We start from the raw sequence: 13,466 nt of genomic DNA on the forward strand, positions 1-13,466 counted from the left end.
AAGGCAGGAAGGGAACATTGGAGTCCCCCGTCACTGAAGCAAGCAAGCCTCATGTTAGTTTCAAGCTGCCTGGCTGCCAGCTGCCATCTTGGCTGGCAGTTTATTTGCATATCGCCCTGATTAGCCAATGGAAAGGTTAGCGGTTGTACAATAATTACCATGTTTTTCTTTTATTATATAGGATAGTAATTGTAGTTTGAAATCAGGAAGCATAATGCCTCCAACTTTGATCTTCCTGAAGATTGCTTTGGCTATTTGGGCATCATTTGTGATTCCATACACATTTTAGATTTGTTTGTTTTAATGCTGTGAAAATTGCCATTGGAATTTTGCCATTGAATCCATAGATTGTTTTGGGTACTATGGACATCTTAACACTATTAATTCTTTTTTTTAAAATATATTTTATTGATTTTTTACAGAGAGGAAGGGAGAGAGAGAGTCAGAAACATCGATGAGAAAGAAACATCGATCAGCTGCCTCCTGCACACCCCCCACTGGGGATGTGCCCGCAACCCAGGTACATGCTCTTGACCGGAATCGAACCTGGGACTTTTCAGTCCGCAGGCCGACGCTCTATCCACTGAGCCAAACTGGTTTCGGCAACACTATTAATTCTTCCAGTCAATGAACACAGACTATGTTTTCATTTATTTGTGCTTTCTTCAATTATTTATCAATGACTTATAGTTTTTAGTGTATAGATTTTCACCTACTTGTTTAAATGTATTTCTAGGTATTTTATTTATGCAATTATAAATAGGATTATTTTATTAATTTCCTTTTCTGATAGTTTATTGTTATATAGATATGCAATCGATTTCTGCATATTAATTTTCTATTCTGCAACTTTACTGAATTTATTTATAGTTTCTAAGTTTTCTTAGTGGAGTGTTATGGATTTTCTATGCATAGCATCATTCTTTCTGCAAATAGAGATAGTTATAATTATTTATTTTTAATTTGCAAGCTTTTTTAAATACAATATGTAGCCTTTTTCTTTTAATGTATATATTATTGATTTCAGAGGGAAGGAAGAGGGAGAGAGAGAAGTAGAAACATCAATGATGAGAGAGAATCATTGATTGGCTCCCTCCTGCACACTTCCTATTGGGAATCAAGCCCACAGCCCAGGCATGTGCCCTTGACGGGAATCAAACCTGGCTGATGCTCTATCCACTGAGCCAAACCATCTAGGGTTGGAAGCTTTTTTATTTCTTTTTCTTGCCTAAGTATTGTGGCTAGAAGCTCTAATACTATTGTTAAATAAAAATGATGAAAGTGGACATCTTATCTTGTTTCTGATCTTACAGTAAAAGCTTCAGTTTTTCATCATTAAATATGATGTTAGCTGTGAGTTTTTCATTATAGCCTTCATTATGATTACATTTACTTTATACTCACAGTATGAAGAGTTGTGGGTTTTTTTTTTTTAAATCATAAATGAATGTTGAATTATGTCAATTTTTTCTGCATCTACTAAAATGATTATATAATTATTATTTATTTTGTTCATATTGTGCATCACATTGGGTGATTTGTGGATGTGGGACCATTCTTGCATACCTAGAATAAATCTTACTTGTTCATATTGTATGACAGTTTTAAAATATATTGAATTTGGTTTTGCTAATATTTTGTTGATAATTTGTGCTTCTATGTTTATCAGGAATATTGGTTTGAAGACTTTCTTAGGTGTTATGTTTAGATTGCTTTCTTATTATCTTCTGTATATGTACTATAGGTTTTTGCTTTGTGATTACTATGGCAAAATATATTTATATTTAACAAATTATATATATCATTCTATTTCAAGTTTATAAAAACTTTGAATACATTCTAAACCCTTACATTTTTATTCTTCCCCAACCCCCACATTTTATCTTTTTGATGTCATATGTTACATCTTGTTATCTTAAGTATCCTTTACCTAATTATTGTAATTATGATTATTTTTACTGATTTTATCTTTTAAACTTCATACTAGCTTTAGAAGTAATTGATCCACTGCTTTGATTATATGTTTATCTTTACCAGTAAGATATAGACTTTCATGTTTTCCTATTAATAATAAACACCATTTTTTTCCACTTAAAGACGTTTTTATACCATTTCTTATACAATTGCTTTTAGTGATGAACTCCTTTAGCTTTTGTTATTTCTTGGAAACTATCTTCTTCCATTCTGAATGATAACTTTGCTGGGGAAAGTATTATTGGTTTGAAGTGCTTCCTTTAATCATTTTGAATATATCATGCTACTATCTCTGATCTGTAAAACTTCTGCTGAAAAATCTGCTAATAATCTTATGGGTGTCTCCTTGTATGTAACAAATGATTTTTTTCTTGCTTTGTTTAAGATACTCTTCTTGTGTTCAATTTTTTAAAATACATTTTTTTTTGATTTCAGAGAGGAAAGGAGAGGGAGAAAGATAGAAACATCAATGATGAGAATCATTGATTGGCTGCCCCCTGCATGCCCACCCCCACCTCCGCACTGGGGATCAAGCCCAAAACCCAGGCATGTGCCCTTGACTAGAATCAAACCTGGGAACCTTCAGTCCACAGACCAAAACACTATTGACTGAACCAAACGAGTTAGGGTTTTTGTTTAAATTTTGACATTTCATTCTAATAATTTGTATTCTGGGTCTCTTTGGGTTTATCTTCTTTGGAACTCTCTGTGCTTCCCAGATCTGGATGTCTCTTTCTTCAGGTTAGCAAAGTTTTCAGCCATGATTTCTTCAAATAAATGTTCTGCCCCTTTCTGTCTCTCTTCTCATTCTGGTACTACTATCATGAGAATTTCAGTTCACTTGATGTTATCCCATAAGTATCCCATAATATTCTTAAGTTATTATTATTATTATTATTATTATTACTACTATTTAATTTTTTAGTTGTGCTTATTGGGTGAGTTCCTCTGCTCTTTCTTTGCAATCATTGATTCTTTTTTCTGTTTCATTTAGTCTGCTGTTGAACCTCTGTCCTGTAATTTCCAATTCATTTGTTGTATTTTTCAGTTCTGTGACTTCTCTTCGGGCAAAAGTAGGCTTACAATTGTGAGTACACAAAGCACAGTTTATTCTCATATTGTTATTTGTTAATTATTGTATTGTTTCCATATGAACAACTGTAAACCTACCTTTGCTTCACTTTGTACTTTCTTCTTTTGAAGTTCTTATTGTGTTCATCCATTTTTCTCCCAAGTTTGGAGAGCATCTTTATGACTATTACTAAACTTTTTTTTTGGTAAATTATTTATCTCTGTTTCAGTAGAACTTTTTTTTTTCTGAGGTTTATCTCTGTTGTTGTTTGGAATATATATTTTTGTTTCTTTATTTTGCTTTACTCCTGTGTTGGTTTCTATACAGAAGAGGAAAAAGCCACCTCTCCCAGTCTTGAAGGGTTGCTTTGTGTAGGAGATGAACCTTACTAATGTTCAACTCTGCCCTACCTTTTGGTTATCTTTTACACCTTTGTGATTGAATAAGCAGCATGCTTTATTTTTAACTAGTGGCCCAGTGCACAAAATTCATGCAATGGGGGGGAAGGGGGTGTCCCTCAGCCAATCCTGCACCCTCTCCAATCTGGGACCCCTCAAGGGATGTCCAACTGCCGGTTTAGGCCCGATCCCTCTCACAATTGGGACTGCTGGATTCTAACCACTCACCTGCATGCCTGCCTGATTGCCCCTAACCGCTTCTGCCTGTCAGCCTGATCACCCCCTAACCACTCCCCTGCCAGCCTGATCAGTGCCTAACTGCTCCCCTGCCAGCCCAATTGCTCTCAACTGCCCTCCCCTGCTGGCTTGATCAGCCCCAACTACCCTCCCCTGCCTGCCTGGTCACCAATAACTTCCCTCCCCTGAAGGCCTGGTTGTCCCTAACTGCCCTCCTCTGCAGGCCTGGTGGCCATCTTGTGACCACATGGGGCAGCCATCTTTGACCACACGGGGGTGATGATCAATTTGCATATCACCTCTTTATTATATAGAATCATCATAGATGAAGCCTAAGGAGCAGGCTTCTAATTAAACACTGGCAGTAGGACATCCCCTGAGGGGTCTCAGATAGGAGAGGGTGCAGGCTGGGCTGAGGGACAACTGCCCCGAGTGCACAAATTTCATGCACCAGATCTCTAGTTAGCTAATAAGCCTCTTTTACAGAAAGATTAAACTCTTGTGTCTGTTGTTTCTTGCTGTGCCTGAATGTGGTTTCTATTTAAAAACTTTTTCTCTATTGGTTATAGTCCTGTTGGACCCAAAAGTATAAGCTTTGCTGGTCACCAGAGCCATGGGATATAAAGGTCTGTTGGTAACAGCCACAAAAATCAGGGCACCAGACAGGGGTATAAGCTCCTTTCTGCAAGATACCAGCAAGCTGGAACAAGGCAGAGGGAGGGCAAAAAGAGTATTTCCAATAGGCTCTGTTCCCTGAGATCTTTGCCATCAGTTTCTCTATGTTTGCCAAACCAGAAACCTGTCCTTCTGACAAAACCTCCTGGACAAGCAAATAGGTCTTTTTCTCAGAAAGACCAATGGTGTTCAGTGTCCTGGAAGTGGTTGTCTCTCAAGAATTGTCTCAATTTTTATAGTTTCATGGGACCTAGGAACCCAAGTGCCCCACCACCCTGCCAGCTTCCAGAGCCAGGAGATTAAGGTGTATTCCCTGTGTAGCAGCTGCAAAACCAAGTCATAAAAACTGAGGTAGAAGCTCTCTGAGCACAGCATTGGCTGAAATCAAGGAAAAAGAAAAGAAAAAAGGAAGTAGAAGAAAAGTAAGGAAAGGGGGGAGGAGAAGATGGTGCTTGCCATCTTTAGCAAGGCTAAGGGAGAGCAGGAAGTTGGTGCCCATCAGCCTCCAACCCCAGAGAATATGCCAGCAGGCTTCTGCCCCTCAGACTCACACTTTAAATTTGTGAAATGAGTTTCATTCACCTAAAGGCTGAGTGTTTTACAAAGGGCTACTTCTGGGCTGAGCCCTGAGGCAGGTGGTCTGCTTGCAGCTCTTCAAGACCTTTCCTCAGTTGGCCAAGCCCATGGGGTCTCTTGGGCACAAGCACCATTTGTTTCAAATGAACCTGTTTTGGAGTCTTATCTCTCAGGTGCCAGTTTTAAAAGTTGGGGTGCTCAATGTGGGGTACAAATTCTTTTCTCTTCAGGAAGAAGCTCCAGGTTTTTAGTTCTCTAACAATTTTGAGTCATTGCACTGGGGGTGGGGTTTATGGCGAAATTGCGTTTCAGCCTTTCCTGCCTGCTTCATGTGGTTTCCCTCTCGTTTTCCAATGAGAAGGGTTTATACTGGCCAGTGTTTAGTTTGCTTTTCCTAGAGGAAATCATTCCATATGTAGCTCTAGATCAGTGATGGTGAACCTATGACACGCGTGTCAGAGGTGACATGCAAACTCATTTTTTTTGGTTGATTTTTTCTTTTTTAAGTGGCATTTAAACATATAAATAAATATCAAAATTATAAGTCTTTGTTTTACTATGGTTGCAAATATCAAAAAATTTCTATGTGTGACATGGCACCAGAGTTAAGTTAGGGTTTTTCAAAATGCTGACACGCTGAGCTCAAAAGGTTCGCCATCACTGCTCTTGATTAAATGTGTCTATGGGAAAAAAGTAAGTTCAATATCTTCCCAGGTTGCCATGTTAAGCCAGAAGCAAAAGTCCCACAAATTTGTTATGTTAAAGTTCTGGGGGTCAGAAATATAACATTGGACTCACTGGCCTCATTAAAATCAAGTTGTCAGCAGGGCTTCTGGAGGCTGAAGGAAAGAATCCATTTCCTTGCCCTTTTCCAGCTTCCAGAGGCCACCTGCATTCCTTGCTTTATGGCCACATTCCTCCATTTCAAAGCAAGCAACATCTGGATGAATTCTTTTCATGCATCCATTTCTCTGGTTATTTCTCTTCTGCCTCTCTCTTCCACTTGTAAGGACCCTTGTGATTATTTTGGACTCAAGATTAGCTCATTAGTAACTTTAATTCCATCTACAACCTTAATTCCCCGTTGCCTAAGTGAATAAATATATCAAATTCCAGATATTAGACTATGGATGTCTTTGTGGGAGAAAGGGAGGAGTCATTATTCAGCCTTCCATATATATAATTTGTGTTAAACATATATTTCTATTAACTCTCTTTGCTCCTAAAACCTATTATTGTTTCATCCCTTTTAACAAAATATCATCCCACCTTTTGCATGGTACATCTGCCCCCACCTATACGCTCAGGTCTAGGCCTAGTCATAGCAGATGACTCATTTCTACAAATGAATGCTGCAGTTTCATGGCTTTGTCTTTTGAATTTGCTGCAAAGACTGCCCTTCCCCATCCTCAAAGGAAACCCACATACTATCTGTTCTGCTCTAATTTGTTTGTGTCCCATTTACATTATCGCATTTGTCAGTGTATGACCACTAAGTGCAGAATTATCTCCTCTTTACATGGGGAGCTGCCAGAAGACAGGAACTGTCTAGACTTCACCTTCATCTCTTTAGCACTTAGTGACCCTGTCTGTGTTTCTTGGGTGGATCACGCTCATATTGCAGAATATTATTCATCATGGGCCATCCTCCAAATGCATTTTGTGCCTTTTCTGATAAATGGGAAGCCAAACTACACAGTCAGGTGTCACCTCATCTCAAGTTCCTCTTTCTCCACTGCAGTAGAGACTCAACCGAGTTTAAGCCAAAAGAATTTGCAGGAGTCTCAATAGTAAATGGTCCAGAGATTGCCGATGGCAAGGGGAGCAAGCTGGCCAAGGGGAGTGGACCAGAGAATGAAAATGAGCAAAAAGTAGATACAGAAATTACACAGAAGAAGGAAACATACATATCCATGTATCTTGGTTCATGGGAAACAGGGGCAATTCTGAACTACACCAGGATAAGGAAAGGGAGGCAAATATTCCATCTGCCTACCAGATGGACCTACTAATATTAACGTTTTATTCAGGAAATTCTACTGCTTTCATATAAATGAGATCTTTAGTTATTTTAAGATCATGATTCCATACCTTTTGAGGTGTGTTTGAAGGAAAGGGAAGTGAGAGTAGAAGGGATATGCCTTTAATATTTAGTTTAACTTACTGAAAAAATATTTATATTTGTCTCAAAAACATTGAAATAGGACCAGCTATATAATTTGTGGGGCCCCGTAAAAAAGGAAATTCTGGAACACTTGTTCAAAAATTATTTAGGATTTCAGGATCCTTGAAACCAAGTGTGGGACCTTTTAAGTTCACAGCCTGTGCAATTGCATAGATTATATGCTCTCAAGAGGTTAATCTTGCACCAATCTTTGATTTTTAACCAAAATAACAAAAGATTTTACTAAAGTTCAAGAATAGTGCCTTACATTTTCATCTTACTTAAGGTCTGAAGCAAAGCATGATACCTGTCTAATATTCATAGCTTTTCTTTAGATTGAAGTAAAAAGGATACTTATTTCTTTAAATGCCACTTGACTACATAGAACACACAAATTTTGCAGCCTAAATAAGTGGGTTCAAATTTTATCTCTTTTTTAAAAAAATATATTTTTATTAATTTCAGAGAGAAAGGGAGAGGGGAGAGACAGAAATATTGATGAGAGAGAATCATTGATTGGCCGTCTCCTGCATGCCCCCCACTGGAGATCAAGCCTGCAACCTGGGCATGTGCTCTTGACCAGAATCAAACCTACGACCATTCAGTCCACAGGCGAATGCTCTATCCACTTAGCCAAAGCAGCCAGGGCAAATCTCATATTTTTCACCTCTATCTATGTGAGTTTGGGAAACTCAACTGGCTTCTATTCTGTAAAAGGGTTATAATAGTATCTACCTTAAAGGTATTGTTGAGGGTTAAATGAAGCAATTTAATAAAATGTTACAACAGTTTCTGACCTACAGCAAGGACTATGTATATGTTAGTCATTATTTATTATTTGCAGTTATGAAAAGAAGATCCAAGACTTAAGTGACTTGCCTACCACTTCACAACTAGGAAATAACAACGAATGAATGTCTCCCTAAGTAGAACTCTTTCCATGATACTAATGTCATCAAGTGGCTCACTTCCTGAAATTACTTTTTTTTAAAAAAACAAGGGATTTACTAGAAAAAGCAGTCCATAATTTAAACTCAAACTTGGGGACATAAAACTTATTTAACTCTCTTTCTTCATTCATTCTGTTAACATTTGTTTATTGAGTGTCTCCTTTGTGCAATATATTGTGCTGGACTTTCTTTAACACCAAAAGCTGAGAAGCTTATGTGTAATCAGTATCTAATTTAGTAAATAGATTTTGGTTACTAGTAATACCAGACTATATGAGCCATCATATGAAGCATCTGTAGAGTGCAAGGGCAGGAGGGAGGGAAAAAAAAAGAGTCTGACTGAATTGATTAGGAAATTCATCTAGCAGGAAATAACATATGGGCTGGGCCTCCATGAAGCATGGATAGAATTTAGAGAACAAATACCAGGATCAGAGAGTACTCCAGAGGGAACAGCATGAACAAAAACAGGGAGCTATAATATTTCAAAGTTATGATATTTAAATTTTAAATTTTTAAATTCTACCTTGACAAGACTTAAAGTATCCCATGAGGGCACATAAATTACAACAAAGTAATACAATTAACAATTATATTAAAGAACAACATCAGGTATTTCTTGGTTGAGTTTCGATTGCTAACAGTAAGAAACAAAGTTGGAAAAGTAAGTTGAGATCAGAGTTTAGTGGAGTTGAAATGCTGAAATAAGAAACTGTAATTTTATTCATAAGCAGTCAGGAGCCACAGAAATTGTGTACGAGTTAAGATGGCATTAATCAGAAAGAGCACTTGAAAGAGCACCCAAGGCAGCAGGTACTGCATGTTGAAATGGAGAGTAAAAATTATGAAGAAAACTAACTGCAGGAAAGAAATCTAGACAGGGAGTGAAAGCATTTTGTGATAAACTTGTAGAAGAGATGGGAAGGAAGAGAAAGATGTGAGAGATAAGAATAGAAGCATTCAGTAAAAAATGTTTTTAATTAAAGCAGTAACAGAAGGCAATGTGTGTAGAGTATGTAGGATTCATTTCATTTTTGTTTGTTTGTTTTAAGGCAGATTTAAATTCCCAGGATTCTTGCTTTTAGTTATAACTATTTCCTCTCTAGCATGGGTCTAGGGAATAAGGGGGAGGGAGGTAAGCAATCGGACTCCCTCTTCATTTAAGCAGGAAAAAAAAAAATTTAGAGGGATTACAGATGTGTACGTGTAATAAATCTCAGCAGAGCTGTCCAGGTGAGATTCACAGCGGAGGGTTTGGACTAGAGAGACGAAAATAATTCAATTTGGCACTCTGTAGCTGTAAAGACTCTTTCAAACGATGATGCCTAAATCCGTTCAACTTTCAATTAACTATGCTAATCAACTCTCCACACTGTATAAAGAGCAAATAACACAAAATAGCAGAAATAACACCTTACTTTAGTAGGTGATTTTGAAAGGTTTATGATTATCAGCCCAAATATTTAAAGGTAAGACAAACTTGAATAAATGGCAATATCTCATTTTTCCAATTCAAAGATTTTTGGGGGATAATATATAAACTTTGAGGCATGTACCTCAAGTAATCTGGTGAGTACTTATAATATTTAATAATTTATGTATAGAAGTTTAAATGTAAACGTTTTATAAAACAATGTGAATTTATAAAATGTTCCTACACTTGAATTTTATGGAATAATTTTATCCAAATGTTCACATGATTTTCCACATTGGTGACTTCCCCATATTGGTGACGCTCCTGGAGGAGAAAGAGGGAGGCTGCAGACAGGAGGGGGCAGAGCAGGGCCCACCAGGTTAGATGGAGAGGAGGGAGGGAGAGACCCCACAGGGCTGGGGACAGAGATGGGTGGGGAAGGAGGGCCATGTGGAAGCATCACCCTTGTTTGAAGTAGAAATCCTGACTCCATTTTACAGACCCCAGCAGAGTGTGTGTGGGTGGAGAGGGATGAAGAGTGTGTTAGAGGACTGGATGGATGGAGAGCAGCGATGTTTGACTCATAGCCTATTTATTTTTATTTTTGTTAATGTATTTTTATTGATCTCAGAGAGGAAGGCAGAGGGAAAGACAGATGGAAACATCAGTGATGAGAGAGAATCGATCTGCTCTCTCCAAGACCAGGAGCTGGAGGAAAAGTGGGTTCTAACATCCTATGCCATGAGTTATAATCCCTCTATATAAAAGCTTAATATGCTAAGTGTCCAATCGAGTGGTCAGCCGACCAGTCGCTATGACATTCACTGACCACCAGGGAGCAGATGCTCTGACCGGTAGGTTAGCTTGCTGCTGGGGTCTGGTCAACTGGGACTGGGTGAGACAGGACCAGACACACCCAGGAGCCCTCCCACAGTCCCTCTCCAGCCACCAGCCCAATCGGGACTGGGTAAGATGGCCCTGATTGGCCCCGATCACCATCCAGGCAGAAGAACCCCACTCATGCATGAATTCATGCACCGGGCCTCTGGTCTATTATATGGGAGTAACTCACAGTACCAGTTACATACTTTGTGGGGCATAGTACAAAGTATAAATAAATAAATTATTATTAAGAATTTCAAGACAATGACAGCAGAGATAAGCAAAGTGTTGAATCCTGGTCAACTGCAAAGTCACGGGCTCACATGCCCCTGAAACCAGTTGTAAGAACTAATAGTCCTTATTCTGACTGTGTCTTAAGGTGGTTGTGGAGACTAAGTGAAGCAAGGAAGGTTTAAATGCACTGACAACTTTCAAAGGTTACATACTAGTATGTAAAGGAGCAATTTATCCCTAAAGGATTAAAAAAGCCCATATAAAATATCCAGTTGAAATTTGCTGTATTTGGAGATTTTTTTTCCTTTTATTTGGGTTCATAAGCTGCAGCGGGTGAGACAGAGGGAGTAAAATAAAAAAAAAAATTCCTTTTACTTTTTTTAAGTAAATTTTTTAAAAAAATTAAGTCTAGAAAGTCGTTTTACCACACATTTTAAATTTCGTAGGCTGTGGATAATTGGAAGTTTTCTGGGAAGAAAAATAAAGAATAGTTATTTTTCATTTGTATAAAGTACAAAAATGTCTAGGAAGCCAGTTTTCCTATGGATGGTAACCAAATCATTTAGTCCTAGGTAATAGTCAGTTATTTGTCAGGGTTTTATTCCCACAAAATAACATATGTCTCTGTCTAAGGAACTTTTAATTTGATATGAAGTACGTCCCCTCAGAAATCTAGTCATTTACATTACAGGTGGTTTTCACAAATGGAACAAAAGTCATTGCTGTGACTTCATAAAAACGTCCTGTCCAGAATCAGATGAACATGTCTTGTTACACGTAAAAGTAACAAGGCGACATGAATTCAGATGTGAGAGCTCAAAATGGGAAGGTGAGTGGGCATAGCCAACTTAATTCCTCCAGTGGATTGCCTGTGGAAAACTTTCAGTTTACACTGCTGTAAAATTAAAAAGTGTCATTGGAACATGTGAACCTATTTATTTTATACAATTATTTGACTAAATGCTTGTACTGAAATCTTACAACACCCCACTATAAAAATAAAATACATGGAAGAGAACATGTTGCCAAAGCACAACACTACACTGTTGGCATAGTGACTTAGCAGTTAGTATAGGAAAGACAGCGATCTTCTGGAAAAGAAGTTAGATTTAATTGATGAAGGATATGTCTACACTAACCACAAAAGCAAAAATGTGAGGTCTTGTGAAACTATAAACAATAGTATGTAGTATGGTACAATGTTAATTAAAAAATAGTTCAGCCGAAACCGGTTTGGCTCAGTGGATAGAGCGTCGGCTTGCGGACTGAAAGGTCCCAGGTTTGATTCCGGTCAAGGGCATGTACCTAGGTTGCGGGCACATCCCCAGTAGGAGATGTGCAGGAGGCAGCTGATCGATGTCTCTCTCATCGATGTTTCTAGCTCTCTATCTCTCTCTCCCTTCCTCTCTGTAAAAAATCAATAAAATAAGTTGGTCCGACGGTTGTGGGTTATTGTTAAGCTGATTAACATTGTTAAGCTGATTAACAAAAAATCAATAAAATATATTTAAAAAAAATAGTTCAAGAAGGCTTACCTTGTGGTTTGGATTACCACTGTGGTAAACTTCCTTTGGAGTGAATACTTTCTAAAAATTCTGCATCTAACCAATTTCAGTTTGCAGGAGCAGTGCCCACACATGCAAAACAATCTGGCAGAGCAGCAAATAATGACAGATGAGGCAGGGCTCACAGAGGGACAGGCTCCAGAGCCACCAAGTCCAGACTTTGGGCCCATAGATGCTCACCCTTTCTGCTTGAGCCTTGTTTTTCTCGTCTGAAAAACAGAGATAATAATCATGATAGGAATTAGATAGCATACTCTGTCTCATTGATTTCATGTCATCGATGGCTTTCACATTTTAACAAATTAGAAATCAGGACATGTCTTACAAATGATGGTAACTTAGACTGAATAAAATGCAGTATATAAAATTCCTGGCACTGGGAGGTACTCACACTTTTATGAACTTCGTTTTCTCCCTTTTCATCCCCTGTTTCAGTATTCTCATGCCCTTCCAAAGTATCACTCACACATTGGAGATTTTCAATTTTTTAACATCAGATTCAACTCCCAATTTGGATTTAAACATAGAGAATAAACATCCCCAGCTAGGTGAGCATGGAGAATTTGTTTCCTGTGCCTATGTGTTGGTTATCTAACATGCAAAGTGGTGAGAGTGCCTTCTACATAGGGCCATTGTGACAATTAGGAGAAGAATTAGGTGGTACATGTGCCTACCAGAGTGTTGAAAAATGGGTGGGGAAATACAGTGAAAATGTGTGCACTTTGGAAACTGACGGTTAAAAGTCAAGCAATCCATTCACTAGGTTTACAAATTTGGATATTATTAACTTGTTCTTTCCAAATTTATGAGTTTTATTTTCTTGTTTATAGAATGAAGATACTAATAAAATCATTGCAAATAGATTCATGTATCAAGTAGATTCAATAATATATAAATGACATATATTATAGATTTATTTTAAGTGTATATGTTTATGTAAAATCTACATTAATAAAAGAGAAAAATGGTAATTGGCATACGATGCTACCCTTTTCATTGGCTAATCAGGGCTATATGCAAATTAACTGCCAACTCAGATGGCAGTTAACTAACAACAAAGATGGAGGTTAATTTGCATATGTAGTCACAATGTAGGGAGGCGAAAGGGAAAGCAGGAAGAAGCCCCCTGCCACTGAGAGTGATTGGAAACCCAGGGGGGAGCTAAGAGCTGGGGGGCAGCCATGATCGGAGAATCAGGGGCCTTTGCCGCCCTGGCCAGTAATAGCAGGAAGTAGGGGTGGAGCCAGTGATGGGAGCTGGGCATGGTCAAAGCTGGCAGTCCCAGGAGCTAGGGGTCCCTTGCCTGGCCCTAAAGCAAAGCCCAA

Source organism: Myotis davidii, unplaced genomic scaffold (assembly GCF_000327345.1).
Source record: "Myotis davidii unplaced genomic scaffold, ASM32734v1 scaffold162, whole genome shotgun sequence".
In the NCBI taxonomy this organism is placed as follows: Eukaryota; Metazoa; Chordata; class Mammalia; order Chiroptera; family Vespertilionidae; genus Myotis; species Myotis davidii.